This window comes from Triturus cristatus, chromosome 8, assembly GCF_964204655.1.
Source record: "Triturus cristatus chromosome 8, aTriCri1.1, whole genome shotgun sequence".
Taxonomy (NCBI): Eukaryota; Metazoa; Chordata; class Amphibia; order Caudata; family Salamandridae; genus Triturus; species Triturus cristatus.
This window is the reverse complement of record NC_140591.1, coordinates 55,009,898-55,027,580: the sequence shown is the minus strand read 5'-3', so window position 1 is coordinate 55,027,580 and position 17,683 is coordinate 55,009,898. Positions and strand designations below refer to the sequence as shown.

Here is a 17,683-nt window from a genome sequence, read left to right as displayed (position 1 = left end):
TCTGTGTGTCTGAGTATAAGTCCATTCATAGTTTACAAACATCTTCTAACTAACTTGGCTCCTAAAAAGGAAATTCACCCATCAGACCAATTTAGCTGCTGAATAATATTGGACAATTTAACACATAACTGCACATGCAGATAGAATGACCAGGGTCTGCATTTATCTTTAACAATTATCAAAAATACAACAGAAAGCCAAAATGGCCAGCTGGATGAAATAGCTGAGTTGGGAGAGTGTTAGATTGAAAATCTAAAAGTCCCTTGTTCAATGCTGGGTTTCGGAAAAGTCTGAGAGGTTTCTTGCTTCTCACAAAATATTTCTTGGTATCAGCTCAAGTTTTTCTTTCTTTATTTATCAAAATATTTGATCAACTGATCGACAACAGGATCAATTCAACATAGAATTGTCTTTCTGTCCTCCTTCTAAATTTGCTTCCACCTCTCTTGCATTCAGCTTCGACTACAAATGTTTCCTATTTCATGCTTTTTTGTAAAGTAAACTCTTGTCTGCATCAGCTTCCACTTCTCCTTGAACACAGATTTCAGTATTCAGATGACATAGCTTACCTACTCAGGCCAAATACCTCTGTGTAATATGGTGCTAGTCCATTCAGAGTAAAAAAAAAAGCTACCTAACCTGGATCCGAAAAATGCTATTTACCTATTGCACCCGTTAACTGATGAATGATACAGGACATCTTAAAACATAGCTCTAGCATGAGGTTGAGCATCTATTTTCTTGGGAAGTTTAAAAGAAAGGATGAAGACCCAAACTACCAGCAGGCCGAAATAGCTCAGTTGGGAGAGCGTTAGACTGAAGATCTAAAGGTCCCTGGTTCAATCCCGGGTTTCGGCACAATTTCAACTTCTGCTTTTCATGTCACAAAAGCTGTTTGTGTTGTTGATCAGATTGATAAAAGGTTTTGATAAAGAAGAGCGTTGATTTAACTCCAATCAATTCAACATATTATTTACTTTCTCTCTTCCTTTCAAACTTGCTTCCACCTCTCTTGTATTCAACTATGCCTCATTTATTTGCAACTTCTTGCTTTATTTTAAAGTAAAGCTTTGCCTGCATCAGCCTCCAATTCCCCTTATACAAAACTGTCAGTAGTCAGATGACATAGCTTGTACACCCTGGCCATATAGGTCTGTGTTTCAGAGTATAAGTCAATTCAGAGTTTAGAAAAAAAAATTCTACCTACATTGTCCCCTAAAAAGGATATTCACTCATCAGACCAAGTTACCTGCTGAATGATACTGGACACTTTAACACATAACTATAAACGAAAATAGAATGACCAGGTTCTGTATGTATCGTCTACAATTATTAATAATACATCAGGAGGCCACAGGGACTTGTTGGCTGAAATATCTCAGTTGGGAGATCGTTAGACTGAAGAGCTTAAGGTACCTGATTCAATCCTGACTTTCAGCACAGTGCGAGGGGATCCTACATTCTTGCAAAATATTTCTTGAAATCAGCTCTAGTTTTTTTTTCTTTATTTCTCAAAACATTTTATCAACTGATCAACAACATGATAACTTCAACAAAAAGTTGTCTTTCTGTCCTCCTTCTAAACTTGCTTCCACCTCTCTTGCCATCAGCTTTGATGACGAATTTATCCCATTTTATACTTTTTTCAAAGTAAACTCTTGTCTGCATCAGCTTTCACTTCTCCTTGAACAAAGTTGTCAGTATTGAGATGACATAGCTTACCTACTCAGGCGACATACGTCTGTGTAATACAGTGCTGGTCCACTTAGAGTTTTAAAAGAAAAACGACCTAACATTTATCCCAAAAACGCTACTCACCCATTTCACCAGTTAGCTGCTGAACAATGCAGGACACATTAAAACACAGCTCTAACCTCAGATTGAAAATCCAGGTTCTGCATCTCTGTTCTGGGATTGTTCAAAAAAAGAGGCTGAATACTATAGCTGCTGGCAGGTCGAAATAGCTCAGTTGGGAGAGCGTTAGACTAAAGATCTAAAGGTCCCTGGTTCGATCCCGGGTTTTGGCACGTTTTGAACTTCTGCTTTGCATGCCACAAAGACTATTTTGAGTCAACTCATATTGACTTTGTTTATAATGATCAAAACATTTTATCAAGATAATCGACAATACAATTAATTCAACATATTATTTACTTTCTGTCTTTCTTTCAAACTTGCTTCCACCTCTCTTGTATTCAACTTTGCCTCCTTTATTTCCCAATTCTTCCTTTAATTGAAAGTAAAGCTTTGCCTGCATCAGCCTCCAGTTCCCCTTATACAAAACTGTTAGTAGTCAGATGACCTAGCTTGCCGACCCTCGCCATATAGGTCTGTGTTTCTGAGTATAAGTCCATTCATAGTTTACAAACATCATCTAACTAACTTGGCTCCTAAAAAGGAAATTCACCCATCAGACCAATTTAGCTACTGAATAATACTGGACAATTTAACACATAACTGCACATGCAGATAGAGTGACCAGGTTCTGCATTTTTCTTTAACAATTATAAAAAATACAACAGAAAGCCAAAATTGCCAGCTGGATGAAATAGCTCAGTTGGGAGAGCAGTAGACTGAAGATCTAAAGGTCCCTGGTTCAATCCCGGGTTTAGGCACATTTTGAACTTCTGCTTTGCATGCCACAAATGCTATTTGGAGTCAACTCATATTGACGTTGTTTATAATGATCAAAACCTTTTATCAAGCTGATCGATAAGACAACCATTTCAACATATTTTTTACATTCTGTCTTTCTGTCAAACTTGCTTCCACCTCTCTTGTATTCAACTTTACCTGCTTTATTTGCCAATTCTTCCTTTAATTGAAAGTAAAGCTTTGCCTACATCAGCCTCGAGTTCCCCTTATACAAAACTGTTAGTAGTCAGATTACCTAGTTTGCCTACCCTCGCCATATAGGTCTGTGTGTCTGAGTATAAGTCCATTCATAGTTTACAAACATCTTCTAACTAACTTGGCTCCTAAAAAGGAAATTCACCCATCAGACCAATTTAGCTGCTGAATAATATTGGACAATTTAACACATAACTGCACATGCAGATAGAATGACCAGGGTCTGCATTTATCTTTAACAATTATCAAAAATACAACAGAAAGCCAAAATGGCCAGCTGGATGAAATAGCTGAGTTGGGAGAGTGTTAGATTGAAAACCTAAAAGTCCCTTGTTCAATGCTGGGTTTCGGAAAAGTCTGAGAGGTTTCTTGCTTCTCACAAAATATTTCTTGGTATCAGCTCAAGTTTTTCTTTCTTTATTTATCAAAATATTTGATCAACTGATCGACAACAGGATCAATTCAACATAGAATTGTCTTTCTGTCCTCCTTCTAAATTTGCTTCCACCTCTCTTGCATTCAGCTTCGACTACAAATGTTTCCTATTTCATGCTTTTTTGTAAAGTAAACTCTTGTCTGCATCAGCTTCCACTTCTCCTTGAACACAGATTTCAGTATTCAGATGACATAGCTTACCTACTCAGGCCAAATACCTCTGTGTAATATGGTGCTAGTCCATTCAGAGTAAAAAAAAAGCTACCTAACCTGGATCCGAAAAATGCTATTTACCTATTGCACCTGTTAACTGATGAATGATACAGGACATCTTAAAACATAGCTCTAGCATGAGGATGAGCATCTATTTTCTTGGGAAGTTTAAAAGAAAGGATGAAGACCCAAACTACCAGCAGGCCGAAATAGCTCAGTTGGGAGAGCGTTAGACTGAAGATCTAAATGTCCCTGGTTCAATCCCGGGTTACGGCACAATTTCAACTTCTGCTTTTCATGTCACAAAAGCTGTTTGGAGTTAAATCAACGCTCTTCTTTATCAAAACCTTTTATCAATCTGATCAACAACACAATCAATTCAACATATTATTTACTTTCTGTCTTCCTTTCAAACTTGCTTCCACCTCTCTTGTATTCAACTATGCCTCATTTATTTGAAACTTCTTGCTTTATTTTAAAGTAAAGCTTTGCCTGCATCAGCCTCCAATTCCCCTTATACAAAACTGTCAGTAGTCAGATGACATAGCTTGTACACCCTGGCCATATAGGTCTGTGTTTCAGAGTATAAGTCAATTCAGAGTTTAGAAAAAAAAATTCTACCTACATTGTCCCCTAAAAAGGATTTTCACTCATCAGACCAAGTTACCTGCTGAATGATACTGGACACTTTAACACATAACTATAAACGAAAATAGAATGACCAGGTTCTGTATGTATCGTCTACAATTATTAATAATACATCAGGAGGCCACAGGGACTTGTTGGCTGAAATATCTCAGTTGGGAGATCGTTAGACTGAAGAGCTTAAGGTACCTGATTCAATCCTGACTTTCAGCACAGTGCGAGGGGATCCTACATTCTTGCAAAATATTTCTTGAAATCAGCTCTAGGTTTTTTTTTCTTTATTTCTCAAAATATTTTATCAACTGATCAACAACATGATAACTTCAACAAAAAGTTGTCTTTCTGTCCTCCTTCTAAACTTGCTTCCACCTCTCTTGCCATCAGCTTTGATGACGAATTTATCCCATTTTATACTTTTTTCAAAGCAAACTCTTGTCTGCATCAGCTTTCACTTCTCCTTGAACAAAGTTGTCAGTATTGAGATGACATAGCTTACCTACTCAGGCGACATACGTCTGTGTAATACAGTGCTGGTCCACTTAGAGTTTTAAAAGAAAAACGACCTAACATTTATCCCAAAAACGCTACTCACCCATTTCACCAGTTAGCTGCTGAACAATGCAGGACACATTAAAACACAGCTCTAACCTCAGATTGAAAATCCAGGTTCTGCATCTCTGTTCTGGGATTGTTCAAAAAAAGAGGCTGAATACTATAGCTGCTGGCAGGCCGAAATAGCTCAGTTGGGAGAGCGTTAGACTGAAGATCTAAAGGTCCCTGGTTCGATCCCGGGTTTCGGCACATTTTGAACTTCTGCTTTGCATGCCACAAAGACTATTTTGAGTCAACTCATATTGACTTTGTTTATAATGATCAAAACCTTTTATCAAGATAATCGACAATACAATTAATTCAACATATTATTTACTTTCTGTCTTTCTTTCAAACTTGCTTCCACCTCTCTTGTATTCAACTTTGCCTCCTTTATTTCCCAATTCTTCCTTTAATTGAAAGTAAAGCTTTGCCTGCATCAGCCTCCAGTTCCCCTTATACAAAACTGTTAGTAGTCAGATGACCTAGCTTGCCGACCCTCGCCATATAGGTCTGTGTTTCTGAGTATAAGTCCATTCATAGTTTACAAACATCATCTAACTAACTTGGCTCCTAAAAAGGAAATTCACCCATCAGACCAATTTAGCTACTGAATAATACTGGACAATTTAACACATAACTGCACATGCAGATAGAGTGACCAGGTTCTGCATTTATCTTTAACAATTATAAAAAATACAACAGAAAGCCAAAATTGCCAGCTGGATGAAATAGCTCAGTTGGGAGAGCAGTAGACTGAAGATTTAAAGGTCCCTGGTTCAATCCCGGGTTTAGGCACATTTTGAACTTCTGCTTTGCATGCCACAAATGCTATTTGGAGTCAACTCATATTGACGTTGTTTATAATGATCAAAACCTTTTATCAAGCTGATCGATAAGACAACCATTTCAACATATTTTTTACATTCTGTCTTTCTGTCAAACTTGCTTCCACCTCTCTTGTATTCAACTTTACCTGCTTTATTTGCCAATTCTTCCTTTAATTGAAAGTAAAGCTTTGCCTGCATCAGCCTCGAGTTCCCCTTATACAAAACTGTTAGTAGTCAGATGACCTAGTTTGCCTACCCTCGCCATATAGGTCTGTGTGTCTGAGTATAAGTCCATTCATAGTTTACAAACATCTTCTAACTAACTTGGCTCCTAAAAAGGAAATTCACCCATCAGACCAATTTAGCTGCTGAATAATATTGGACAATTTAACACATAACTGCACATGCAGATAGAATGACCAGGGTCTGCATTTATCTTTAACAATTATCAAAAATACAACAGAAAGCCAAAATGGCCAGCTGGATGAAATAGCTCAGTTGGGAGAGTGTTAGATTGAAAATCTAAAAGTCCCTTGTTCAATGCTGGGTTTCGGAAAAGTCTGAGAGGGTTCTTGCTTCTCACAAAATATTTCTTGGTATCAGCTCAAGTTTTTCTTTCTTTATTTATCAAAATATTTGATCAACTGATCGACAACATGATCAATTCAACATAGAATTGTCTTTCTGTCCTCCTTCTAAATTTGCTTCCACCTCCCTTGCATTCAGCTTCGACTACAAATGTTTCCTATTTCATGCTTTTTTGTAAAGTAAACTCTTGTCTGCATCAGCTTCCACTTCTCCTTGAACACAGATTTCAGTATTCAGATGACATAGCTTACCTACTCAGGCCAAATACCTCTGTGTAATATGGTGCTAGTCCATTCAGAGTAAAAAACAAAAGCTACCTAACCTGGATCCGAAAAATGCTATTTACCTATTGCACCCGTTAACTGATGAATGATACAGGACATCTTAAAACATAGCTCTAGCATGAGGTTGAGCATCTATTTTCTTGGGTAGTTTAAAAGAAAGGATGAAGACCCAAACTACCAGCAGGCCGAAATAGCTCAGTTGGGAGAGCGTTAGACTGAAAATCTAAAGGTCCCTGGTTCAATCCTGGGTTTCGGCACAATTTCAACTTCTGCTTATCATGTCACAAAAGCTGTTTGGAGTTAAATCAACGCTCTTCTTTATCAAAACCTTTTATCAATCTGATCAACAACACAATCAATTCAACATATTATTTACTTTCTGTCTTCCTTTCAAACTTGCTTCCACCTCTCTTGTATTCAACTATGCCTCATTTATTTGCAACTTCTTGCTTTATTTTAAAGTAAAGCTTTGCCTGCATCAGCCTCCAATTCCCCTTATACAAAACTGTCAGTAGTCAGATGACATAGCTTGTACACCCTGGCCATATAGGTCTGTGTTTCAGAGTATAAGTCAATTCAGAGTTTAGAAAAAAAAATTCTACCTACCTTGTCCCCTAAAAAGGATATTCACTCATCAGACCAAGTTACCTGCTGAATGATACTGGACACTTTAACACATAACTATAAACGAAAATAGAATGACCAGGTTCTGTATGTATCGTCTACAATTATTAATAATACATCAGGAGGCCACAGGGACTTGTTGGTTGAAATATCTCACTTGGGAGATCGTTAGACTGAAGAGCTTAAGGTACCTGATTCAATCCTGACTTTCAGCACAGTGCGAGGGGATCCTACATTCTTGCAAAATATTTCTTGAAATCAGCTCTAGTTTTTTTTTCTTTATTTCTCAAAATATTTTATCAACTGATCAACAACATGATAACTTCAACAAAAAGTTGTCTTTCTGTCCTCCTTCTAAACTTGCTTCCACCTCTCTTGCCATCAACTTTGATGACAAATTTATCCCATTTTATACTTTTTTCAAAGTAAACTCTTGTCTGCATCAGCTTTCACTTCTCCTTGAACAAAGTTGTCAGTATTGAGATGACATAGCTTACCTACTCAGGCGACATACGTCTGTGTAATACAGTGCTGGTCCACTCAGAGTTTTAAAAGAAAAACAACCTAACATTTATCCCAAAAACGCTACTCACCCATTTCACCAGTTAGCTGCTGAACAATGCAGGACACATTAAAACACAGCTCTAACCTCAGATTGAAAATCCAGGTTCTGCATCTCTGTTCTGGGATTGTTCAAAAAAAGAGGCTGAATACTATAGCTGCTGGCAGGCCGAAATAGCTCAGTTGGGAGAGTGTTAGACTGAAGATCTAAAGGTCCCTGGTTCGATCCCGGGTTTCGACACATTTTGAACTTCTGCTTTGCATGCCACAAAGACTATTTTGAGTCAACTCATATTGACTTTGTTTATAATGATCAAAACCTTTTATCAAGATAATCAACAATACAATTAATTCAACATATTATTTACTTTCTGTCTTTCTTTCAAACTTGCTTCCACCTCTCTTGTATTCAACTTTGCCTCCTTTATTTCCCAATTCTTCCTTTAATTGAAAGTAAAGCTTTGCCTGCATCAGCCTCCAGTTCCCCTTATACAAAACTGTTAGTAGTCAGATGACCTAGCTTGCCGACCCTCGCCATATAGGTCTGTGTTTCTGAGTATAAGTCCATTCATAGTTTACAAACATCATCTAACTAACTTGGCTCCTAAAAAGGAAATTCACCCATCAGACCAATTTAGCTACTGAATAATACTGGACAATTTAACACATAACTGCACATGCAGATAGAGTGACCAGGTTCTGCATTTATCTTTAACAATTATAAAAAATACAACAGAAAGCAAAAATTGCCAGCTGGATGAAATAGCTCAGTTGGGAGAGCAGTAGACTGAAGATCTAAAGGTCCCTGGTTCAATCCCGGGTTTAGGCACATTTTGAACTTCTGCTTTGCATGCCACAAATGCTATTTGGAGTCAACTCATATTGACGTTGTTTATAATGATCAAAACCTTTTATCAAGCTGATCGAAAAGACAACCATTTCAACATATTTTTTACATTCTGTCTTTCTGTCAAACTTGCTTCCACCTCTCTTGTATTCAACTTTACCTGCTTTATTTGCCAATTCTTCCTTTAATTGAAAGTAAAGCTTTGCCTGCATCAGCCTCGAGTTCCCCTTATACAAAACTGTTAGTAGTCAGATGACCTAGTTTGCCTACCCTCGCCATATAGGTCTGTGTGTCTGAGTATAAGTCCATTCATAGTTTACAAACATCTTCTAACTAACTTGGCTCCTAAAAAGGAAATTCACCCATCAGACCAATTTAGCTGCTGAATAATATTGGACAATTTAACACATAACTGCACATGCAGATAGAATGACCAGGGTCTGCATTTATCTTTAACAATTATCAAAAATACAACAGAAAGCCAAAATGGCCAGCTGGATGAAATAGCTCAGTTGGGAGAGTGTTAGATTGAAAATCTAAAAGTCCCTTGTTCAATGCTGGGTTTCGGAAAAGTCTGAGAGGTTTCTTACTTCTCACAAAATATTTCTTGGTATCAGCTCAAGTTTTTCTTTCTTTATTTATCAAAATATTTGATCAACTGATCGACAACATGATCAATTCAACATAGAATTGTCTTTCTGTCCTCCTTCTAAATTTGCTTCCACCTCTCTTGCATTCAGCTTCGACTACAAATGTTTCCTATTTCATGCTTTTTTGTAAAGTAAACTCTTGTCTGCATCAGCTTCCACTTCTCCTTGAACACAGATTTCAGTATTCAGATGACATAGCTTACCTACTCAGGCCAAATACCTCTGTGTAATATGGTGCTAGTCCATTCAGAGTAAAAAACAAAAGCTACCTAACCTGGATCCGAAAAATGCTATTTACCTATTGCACCCGTTAACTGATGAATGATACAGGACATCTTAAAACATAGCTCTAGCATGAGGTTGAGCATCTATTTTCTTGGGAAGTTTAAAAGAAAGGATGAAGACCCAAACTACCAGCAGGCCGAAATAGCTCAGTTGGGAGAGCGTTAGACTGAGAATCTAAAGGTCCCTGGTTCAATCCCGGGTTTCGGCACAATTTCAACTTCTGCTTATCATGTCACAAAAGCTGTTTGGAGTTAAATCAACGCTCTTCTTTATCAAAACCTTTTATCAATCTGATCAACAACACAATCAATTCAACATATTATTTACTTTCTGTCTTCCTTTCAAACTTGCTTCCACCTCTCTTGTATTCAACTATGCCTCATTTATTTGCAACTTCTTGCTTTATTTTAAAGTAAAGCTTTGCCTGCATCAGCCTCCAATTCCCCTTATACAAAACTGTCAGTAGTCAGATGACATAGCTTGTACACCCTAGCCATATAGGTCTGTGTTTCAGAGTATAAGTCAATTCAGAGTTTAGAAAAAAAAATTCTACCTACCTTGTCCCCTAAAAAGGATATTCACTCATCAGACCAAGTTACCTGCTGAATGATACTGGACACTTTAACACATAACTATAAACGAAAATAGAATGACCAGGTTCTGTATGTATCGTCTACAATTATTAATAATACATCAGGAGGCCACAGGGACTTGTTGGCTGAAATATCTCAGTTGGGAGATCGTTAGACTGAAGAGCTTAAGGTACCTGATTCAATCCTGACTTTCAGCACAGTGCGAGGGGATCCTACATTCTTGCAAAATATTTCTTGAAATCAGCTCTAGTTTTTTTTTCTTTATTTCTCAAAATATTTTATCAACTGATCAACAACATGATAACTTCAACAAAAAGTTGTCTTTCTGTCCTCCTTCTAAACTTGCTTCCACCTCTCTTGCCATCAACTTTGATGACGAATTTATCCCCTTTTATACTTTTTTCAAAGTAAACTCTTGTCTGCATCAGCTTTCACTTCTCCTTGAACAAAGTTGTCAGTATTGAGATGACATATCTTACCTACTCAGGCGACATACGTCTGTGTAATACAGTGCTGGTCCACTCAGAGTTTTAAAAGAAAAACAACCTAACATTTATCCCAAAAACGCTACTCACCCATTTCACCAGTTAGCTGCTGAACAATGCAGGACACATTAAAACACAGCTCTAACCTCAGATTGAAAATCCAGGTTCTGCATCTCTGTTCTGGGATTGTTCAAAAAAAGAGGCTGAATACTATAGCTGCTGGCAGGCCGAAATAGCTCAGTTGGGAGAGCGTTAGACTAAAGATCTAAAGGTCCCTGGTTCGATCCCGGGTTTCGGCACATTTTGAACTTCTGCTTTGCATGCCACAAAGACTATTTTGAGTCAACTCATATTGACTTTGTTTATAATGATCAAAACATTTTATCAAGATAATCGACAATACAATTAATTCAACATATTATTTACTTTCTGTCTTTCTTTCAAACTTGCTTCCACCTCTCTTGTATTCAACTTTGCCTCCTTTATTTCCCAATTCTTCCTTTAATTGAAAGTAAAGCTTTGCCTGCATCAGCCTCCAGTTCCCCTTATACAAAACTGTTAGTAGTCAGATGACCTAGCTTGCCGACCCTCGCCATATAGGTCTGTGTTTCTGAGTATAAGTCCATTCATAGTTTACAAACATCATCTAACTAACTTGGCTCCTAAAAAGGAAATTCACCCATCAGACCAATTTAGCTACTGAATAATACTGGACAATTTAACACATAACTGCACATGCAGATAGAGTGACCAGGTTCTGCATTTTTCTTTAACAATTATAAAAAATACAACAGAAAGCCAAAATTGCCAGCTGGATGAAATAGCTCAGTTGGGAGAGCAGTAGACTGAAGATCTAAAGGTCCCTGGTTCAATCCCGGGTTTAGGCACATTTTGAACTTCTGCTTTGCATGCCACAAATGCTATTTGGAGTCAACTCATATTGACGTTGTTTATAATGATCAAAACCTTTTATCAAGCTGATCGATAAGACAACCATTTCAACATATTTTTTACATTCTGTCTTTCTGTCAAACTTGCTTCCACCTCTCTTGTATTCAACTTTACCTGCTTTATTTGCCAATTCTTCCTTTAATTGAAAGTAAAGCTTTGCCTACATCAGCCTCGAGTTCCCCTTATACAAAACTGTTAGTAGTCAGATGACCTAGTTTGCCTACCCTCGCCATATAGGTCTGTGTGTCTGAGTATAAGTCCATTCATAGTTTACAAACATCTTCTAACTAACTTGGCTCTTAAAAAGGAAATTCACCCATCAGACCAATTTAGCTGCTGAATAATATTGGACAATTTAACACATAACTGCACATGCAGATAGAATGACCAGGGTCTGCATTTATCTTTAACAATTATCAAAAATACAACAGAAAGCCAAAATGGCCAGCTGGATGAAATAGCTGAGTTGGGAGAGTGTTAGATTGAAAATCTAAAAGTCCCTTGTTCAATGCTGGGTTTCGGAAAAGTCTGAGAGGTTTCTTGCTTCTCACAAAATATTTCTTGGTATCAGCTCAAGTTTTTCTTTCTTTATTTATCAAAATATTTGATCAACTGATCGACAACAGGATCAATTCAACATAGAATTGTCTTTCTGTCCTCCTTCTAAATTTGCTTCCACCTCTCTTGCATTCAGCTTCGACTACAAATGTTTCCTATTTCATGCTTTTTTGTAAAGTAAACTCTTGTCTGCATCAGCTTCCACTTCTCCTTGAACACAGATTTCAGTATTCAGATGACATAGCTTACCTACTCAGGCCAAATACCTCTGTGTAATATGGTGCTAGTCCATTCAGAGTAAAAAAAAAAGCTACCTAACCTGGATCCGAAAAATGCTATTTACCTATTGCACCCGTTAACTGATGAATGATACAGGACATCTTAAAACATAGCTCTAGCATGAGGTTGAGCATCTATTTTCTTGGGAAGTTTAAAAGAAAGGATGAAGACCCAAACTACCAGCAGGCCGAAATAGCTCAGTTGGGAGAGCGTTAGACTGAAGATCTAAAGGTCCCTGGTTCAATCCCGGGTTTCGGCACAATTTCAACTTCTGCTTTTCATGTCACAAAAGCTGTTTGTGTTGTTGATCAGATTGATAAAAGGTTTTGATAAAGAAGAGCGTTGATTTAACTCCAATCAATTCAACATATTATTTACTTTCTGTCTTCCTTTCAAACTTGCTTCCACCTCTCTTGTATTCAACTATGCCTCATTTATTTGCAACTTCTTGCTTTATTTTAAAGTAAAGCTTTGCCTGCATCAGCCTCCAATTCCCCTTATACAAAACTGTCAGTAGTCAGATGACATAGCTTGTACACCCTGGCCATATAGGTCTGTGTTTCAGAGTATAAGTCAATTCAGAGTTTAGAAAAAAAAATTCTACCTACATTGTCCCCTAAAAAGGATATTCACTCATCAGACCAAGTTACCTGCTGAATGATACTGGACACTTTAACACATAACTATAAACGAAAATAGAATGACCAGGTTCTGTATGTATCGTCTACAATTATTAATAATACATCAGGAGGCCACAGGGACTTGTTGGCTGAAATATCTCAGTTGGGAGATCGTTAGACTGAAGAGCTTAAGGTACCTGATTCAATCCTGACTTTCAGCACAGTGCGAGGGGATCCTACATTCTTGCAAAATATTTCTTGAAATCAGCTCTAGTTTTTTTTTCTTTATTTCTCAAAACATTTTATCAACTGATCAACAACATGATAACTTCAACAAAAAGTTGTCTTTCTGTCCTCCTTCTAAACTTGCTTCCACCTCTCTTGCCATCAGCTTTGATGACGAATTTATCCCATTTTATACTTTTTTCAAAGTAAACTCTTGTCTGCATCAGCTTTCACTTCTCCTTGAACAAAGTTGTCAGTATTGAGATGACATAGCTTACCTACTCAGGCGACATACGTCTGTGTAATACAGTGCTGGTCCACTTAGAGTTTTAAAAGAAAAACGACCTAACATTTATCCCAAAAACGCTACTCACCCATTTCACCAGTTAGCTGCTGAACAATGCAGGACACATTAAAACACAGCTCTAACCTCAGATTGAAAATCCAGGTTCTGCATCTCTGTTCTGGGATTGTTCAAAAAAAGAGGCTGAATACTATAGCTGCTGGCAGGTCGAAATAGCTCAGTTGGGAGAGCGTTAGACTAAAGATCTAAAGGTCCCTTGTTCGATCCCGGGTTTTGGCACGTTTTGAACTTCTGCTTTGCATGCCACAAAGACTATTTTGAGTCAACTCATATTGACTTTGTTTATAATGATCAAAACATTTTATCAAGATAATCGACAATACAATTAATTCAACATATTATTTACTTTCTGTCTTTCTTTCAAACTTGCTTCCACCTCTCTTGTATTCAACTTTGCCTCCTTTATTTCCCAATTCTTCCTTTAATTGAAAGTAAAGCTTTGCCTGCATCAGCCTCCAGTTCCCCTTATACAAAACTGTTAGTAGTCAGATGACCTAGCTTGCCGACCCTCGCCATATAGGTCTGTGTTTCTGAGTATAAGTCCATTCATAGTTTACAAACATCATCTAACTAACTTGGCTCCTAAAAAGGACCCATCAGACCAATTTAGCTACTGAATAATACTGGACAATTTAACACATAACTGCACATGCAGATAGAGTGACCAGGTTCTGCATTTTTCTTTAACAATTATAAAAAATACAACAGAAAGCCAAAATTGCCAGCTGGATGAAATAGCTCAGTTGGGAGAGCAGTAGACTGAAGATCTAAAGGTCCCTGGTTCAATCCCGGGTTTAGGCACATTTTGAACTTCTGCTTTGCATGCCACAAATGCTATTTGGAGTCAACTCATATTGACGTTGTTTATAATGATCAAAACCTTTTATCAAGCTGATCGATAAGACAACCATTTCAACATATTTTTTACATTCTGTCTTTCTGTCAAACTTGCTTCCACCTCTCTTGTATTCAACTTTACCTGCTTTATTTGCCAATTCTTCCTTTAATTGAAAGTAAAGCTTTGCCTACATCAGCCTCGAGTTCCCCTTATACAAAACTGTTAGTAGTCAGATGACCTAGTTTGCCTACCCTCGCCATATAGGTCTGTGTGTCTGAGTATAAGTCCATTCATAGTTTACAAACATCTTCTAACTAACTTGGCTCCTAAAAAGGAAATTCACCCATCAGACCAATTTAGCTGCTGAATAATATTGGACAATTTAACACATAACTGCACATGCAGATAGAATGGCCAGGGTCTGCATTTATCTTTAACAATTATCAAAAATACAACAGAAAGCCAAAATGGCCAGCTGGATGAAATAGCTGAGTTGGGAGGGTGTTAGATTGAAAACCTAAAAGTCCCTTGTTCAATGCTGGGTTTCGGAAAAGTCTGAGAGGTTTCTTGCTTCTCACAAAATATTTCTTGGTATCAGCTCAAGTTTTTCTTTCTTTATTTATCAAAATATTTGATCAACTGATCGACAACAGGATCAATTCAACATAGAATTGTCTTTCTGTCCTCCTTCTAAATTTGCTTCCACCTCTCTTGCATTCAGCTTCGACTACAAATGTTTCCTATTTCATGCTTTTTTGTAAAGTAAACTCTTGTCTGCATCAGCTTCCACTTCTCCTTGAACACAGATTTCAGTATTCAGATGACATAGCTTACCTACTCAGGCCAAATACCTCTGTGTAATATGGTGCTAGTCCATTCAGAGTAAAAAAAAAAGCTACCTAACCTGGATCCGAAAAATGCTATTTACCTATTGCACCTGTTAACTGATGAATGATACAGGACATCTTAAAACATAGCTCTAGCATGAGGATGAGCATCTATTTTCTTGGGAAGTTTAAAAGAAAGGATGAAGACCCAAACTACCAGCAGGCCGAAATAGCTCAGTTGGGAGAGCGTTAGACTGAAGATCTAAATGTCCCTGGTTCAATCCCGGGTTACGGCACAATTTCAACTTCTGCTTTTCATGTCACAAAAGCTGTTTGGAGTTAAATCAACGCTCTTCTTTATCAAAACCTTTTATCAATCTGATCAACAACACAATCAATTCAACATATTATTTACTTTCTGTCTTCCTTTCAAACTTGCTTCCACCTCTCTTGTATTCAACTATGCCTCATTTATTTGAAACTTCTTGCTTTATTTTAAAGTAAAGCTTTGCCTGCATCAGCCTCCAATTCCCCTTATACAAAACTGTCAGTAGTCAGATGACATAGCTTGTACACCCTGGCCATATAGGTCTGTGTTTCAGAGTATAAGTCAATTCAGAGTTTAGAAAAAAAAATTCTACCTACATTGTCCCCTAAAAAGGATATTCACTCATCAGACCAAGTTACCTGCTGAATGATACTGGACACTTTAACACATAACTATAAACGAAAATAGAATGACCAGGTTCTGTATGTATCGTCTACAATTATTAATAATACATCAGGAGGCCACAGGGACTTGTTGGCTGAAATATCTCAGTTGGGAGATCGTTAGACTGAAGAGCTTAAGGTACCTGATTCAATCCTGACTTTCAGCACAGTGCGAGGGGATCCTACATTCTTGCAAAATATTTCTTGAAATCAGCTCTAGGTTTTTTTTTCTTTATTTCTCAAAATATTTTATCAACTGATCAACAACATGATAACTTCAACAAAAAGTTGTCTTTCTGTCCTCCTTCTAAACTTGCTTCCACCTCTCTTGCCATCAGCTTTGATGACGAATTTATCCCATTTTATACTTTTTTCAAAGCAAACTCTTGTCTGCATCAGCTTTCACTTCTCCTTGAACAAAGTTGTCAGTATTGAGATGACATAGCTTACCTACTCAGGCGACATACGTCTGTGTAATACAGTGCTGGTCCACTTAGAGTTTTAAAAGAAAAACGACCTAACATTTATCCCAAAAACGCTACTCACCCATTTCACCAGTTAGCTGCTGAACAATGCAGGACACATTAAAACACAGCTCTAACCTCAGATTGAAAATCCAGGTTCTGCATCTCTGTTCTGGGATTGTTCAAAAAAAGAGGCTGAATACTATAGCTGCTGGGAGGCCGAAATAGCTCAGTTGGGAGAGCGTTAGACTGAAGATCTAAAGGTCCCTGGTTCGATCCCGGGTTTCGGAACATTTTGAACTTCTGCTTTGCATGCCACAAAGACTATTTTGAGTCAACTCATATTGACTTTGTTTATAATGATCAAAACCTTTTATCAAGATAATCGACAATACAATTAATTCAACATATTATTTACTTTCTGTCTTTCTTTCAAACTTGCTTCCACCTCTCTTGTATTCAACTTTGCCTCCTTTATTTCCCAATTCTTCCTTTAATTGAAAGTAAAGCTTTGCCTGCATCAGCCTCCAGTTCCCCTTATACAAAACTGTTAGTAGTCAGATGACCTAGCTTGCCGACCCTCGCCATATAGGTCTGTGTTTCTGAGTATAAGTCCATTCATAGTTTACAAACATCATCTAACTAACTTGGCTCCTAAAAAGGCAATTCACCCATCAGACCAATTTAGCTACTGAATAATACTGGACAATTTAACACATAACTGCACATGCAGATAGAGTGACCAGGTTCTGCATTTTTCTTTAACAATTATAAAAAATACAACAGAAAGCAAAAATTGCCAGCTGGATGAAATAGCTCAGTTGGGAGAGCAGTAGACTGAAGATCTAAAGGTCCCTGGTTCAATCCCGGGTTTAGGCACATTTTGAACTTCTGCTTTGCATGCCACAAATGCTATTTGGAGTCAACTCATATTGACGTTGTTTATAATGATCAAAACCTTTTATCAAGCTGATCGATAAGACAACCATTTCAACATATTTTTTACATTCTGTCTTTCTGTCAAACTTGCTTCCACCTCTCTTGTATTCAACTTTACCTGCTTTATTTGCCAATTCTTCCTTTAATTGAAAGTAAAGCTTTGCCTGCATCAGCCTCGAGTTCCCCTTATACAAAACTGTTAGTAGTCAGATGACCTAGTTTGCCTACCCTCGCCATATAGGTCTGTGTGTCTGAGTATAAGTCCATTCATAGTTTACAAACATCTTCTAACTAACTTGGCTCCTAAAAAGGAAATTCACCCATCAGACCAATTTAGCTGCTGAATAATATTGGACAATTTAACACATAACTGCACATGCAGATAGAATGACCAGGGTCTGCATTTATCTTTAACAATTATCAAAA

At 37.5% G+C, this 17,683-nt stretch overlaps 7 non-coding genes across 7 annotated transcripts; all 7 read left to right on the top strand.

The window, feature by feature from the left end:
• Positions 1 to 785: 785 nt before the first annotated feature.
• TRNAF-GAA (transfer RNA phenylalanine (anticodon GAA)) lies at positions 786 to 858 on the top strand. Its single transcript has one exon. It is a non-coding gene; the product is annotated as a tRNA-Phe (tRNA).
• Positions 859 to 1,954: 1,096 nt separating this feature from the next.
• On the top strand, positions 1,955 to 2,027 carry TRNAF-AAA (transfer RNA phenylalanine (anticodon AAA)). Its single transcript has one exon. It is a non-coding gene; the product is annotated as a tRNA-Phe (tRNA).
• A 2,844-nt stretch (positions 2,028 to 4,871) lies between these two features.
• Positions 4,872 to 4,944, top strand: TRNAF-GAA (transfer RNA phenylalanine (anticodon GAA)). Its single transcript has one exon. It is a non-coding gene; the product is annotated as a tRNA-Phe (tRNA).
• A 4,594-nt stretch (positions 4,945 to 9,538) lies between these two features.
• On the top strand, positions 9,539 to 9,611 carry TRNAL-GAG (transfer RNA leucine (anticodon GAG)). The gene has a single exon. It is a non-coding gene; the product is annotated as a tRNA-Leu (tRNA).
• Positions 9,612 to 10,707: 1,096 nt separating this feature from the next.
• Positions 10,708 to 10,780, top strand: TRNAF-AAA (transfer RNA phenylalanine (anticodon AAA)). The gene has a single exon. It is a non-coding gene; the product is annotated as a tRNA-Phe (tRNA).
• Positions 10,781 to 12,455: 1,675 nt separating this feature from the next.
• On the top strand, positions 12,456 to 12,528 carry TRNAF-GAA (transfer RNA phenylalanine (anticodon GAA)). The gene has a single exon. It is a non-coding gene; the product is annotated as a tRNA-Phe (tRNA).
• A 1,096-nt stretch (positions 12,529 to 13,624) lies between these two features.
• On the top strand, positions 13,625 to 13,697 carry TRNAF-AAA (transfer RNA phenylalanine (anticodon AAA)). The gene has a single exon. It is a non-coding gene; the product is annotated as a tRNA-Phe (tRNA).
• The last annotated feature ends 3,986 nt before the right edge of the window (positions 13,698 to 17,683 follow it).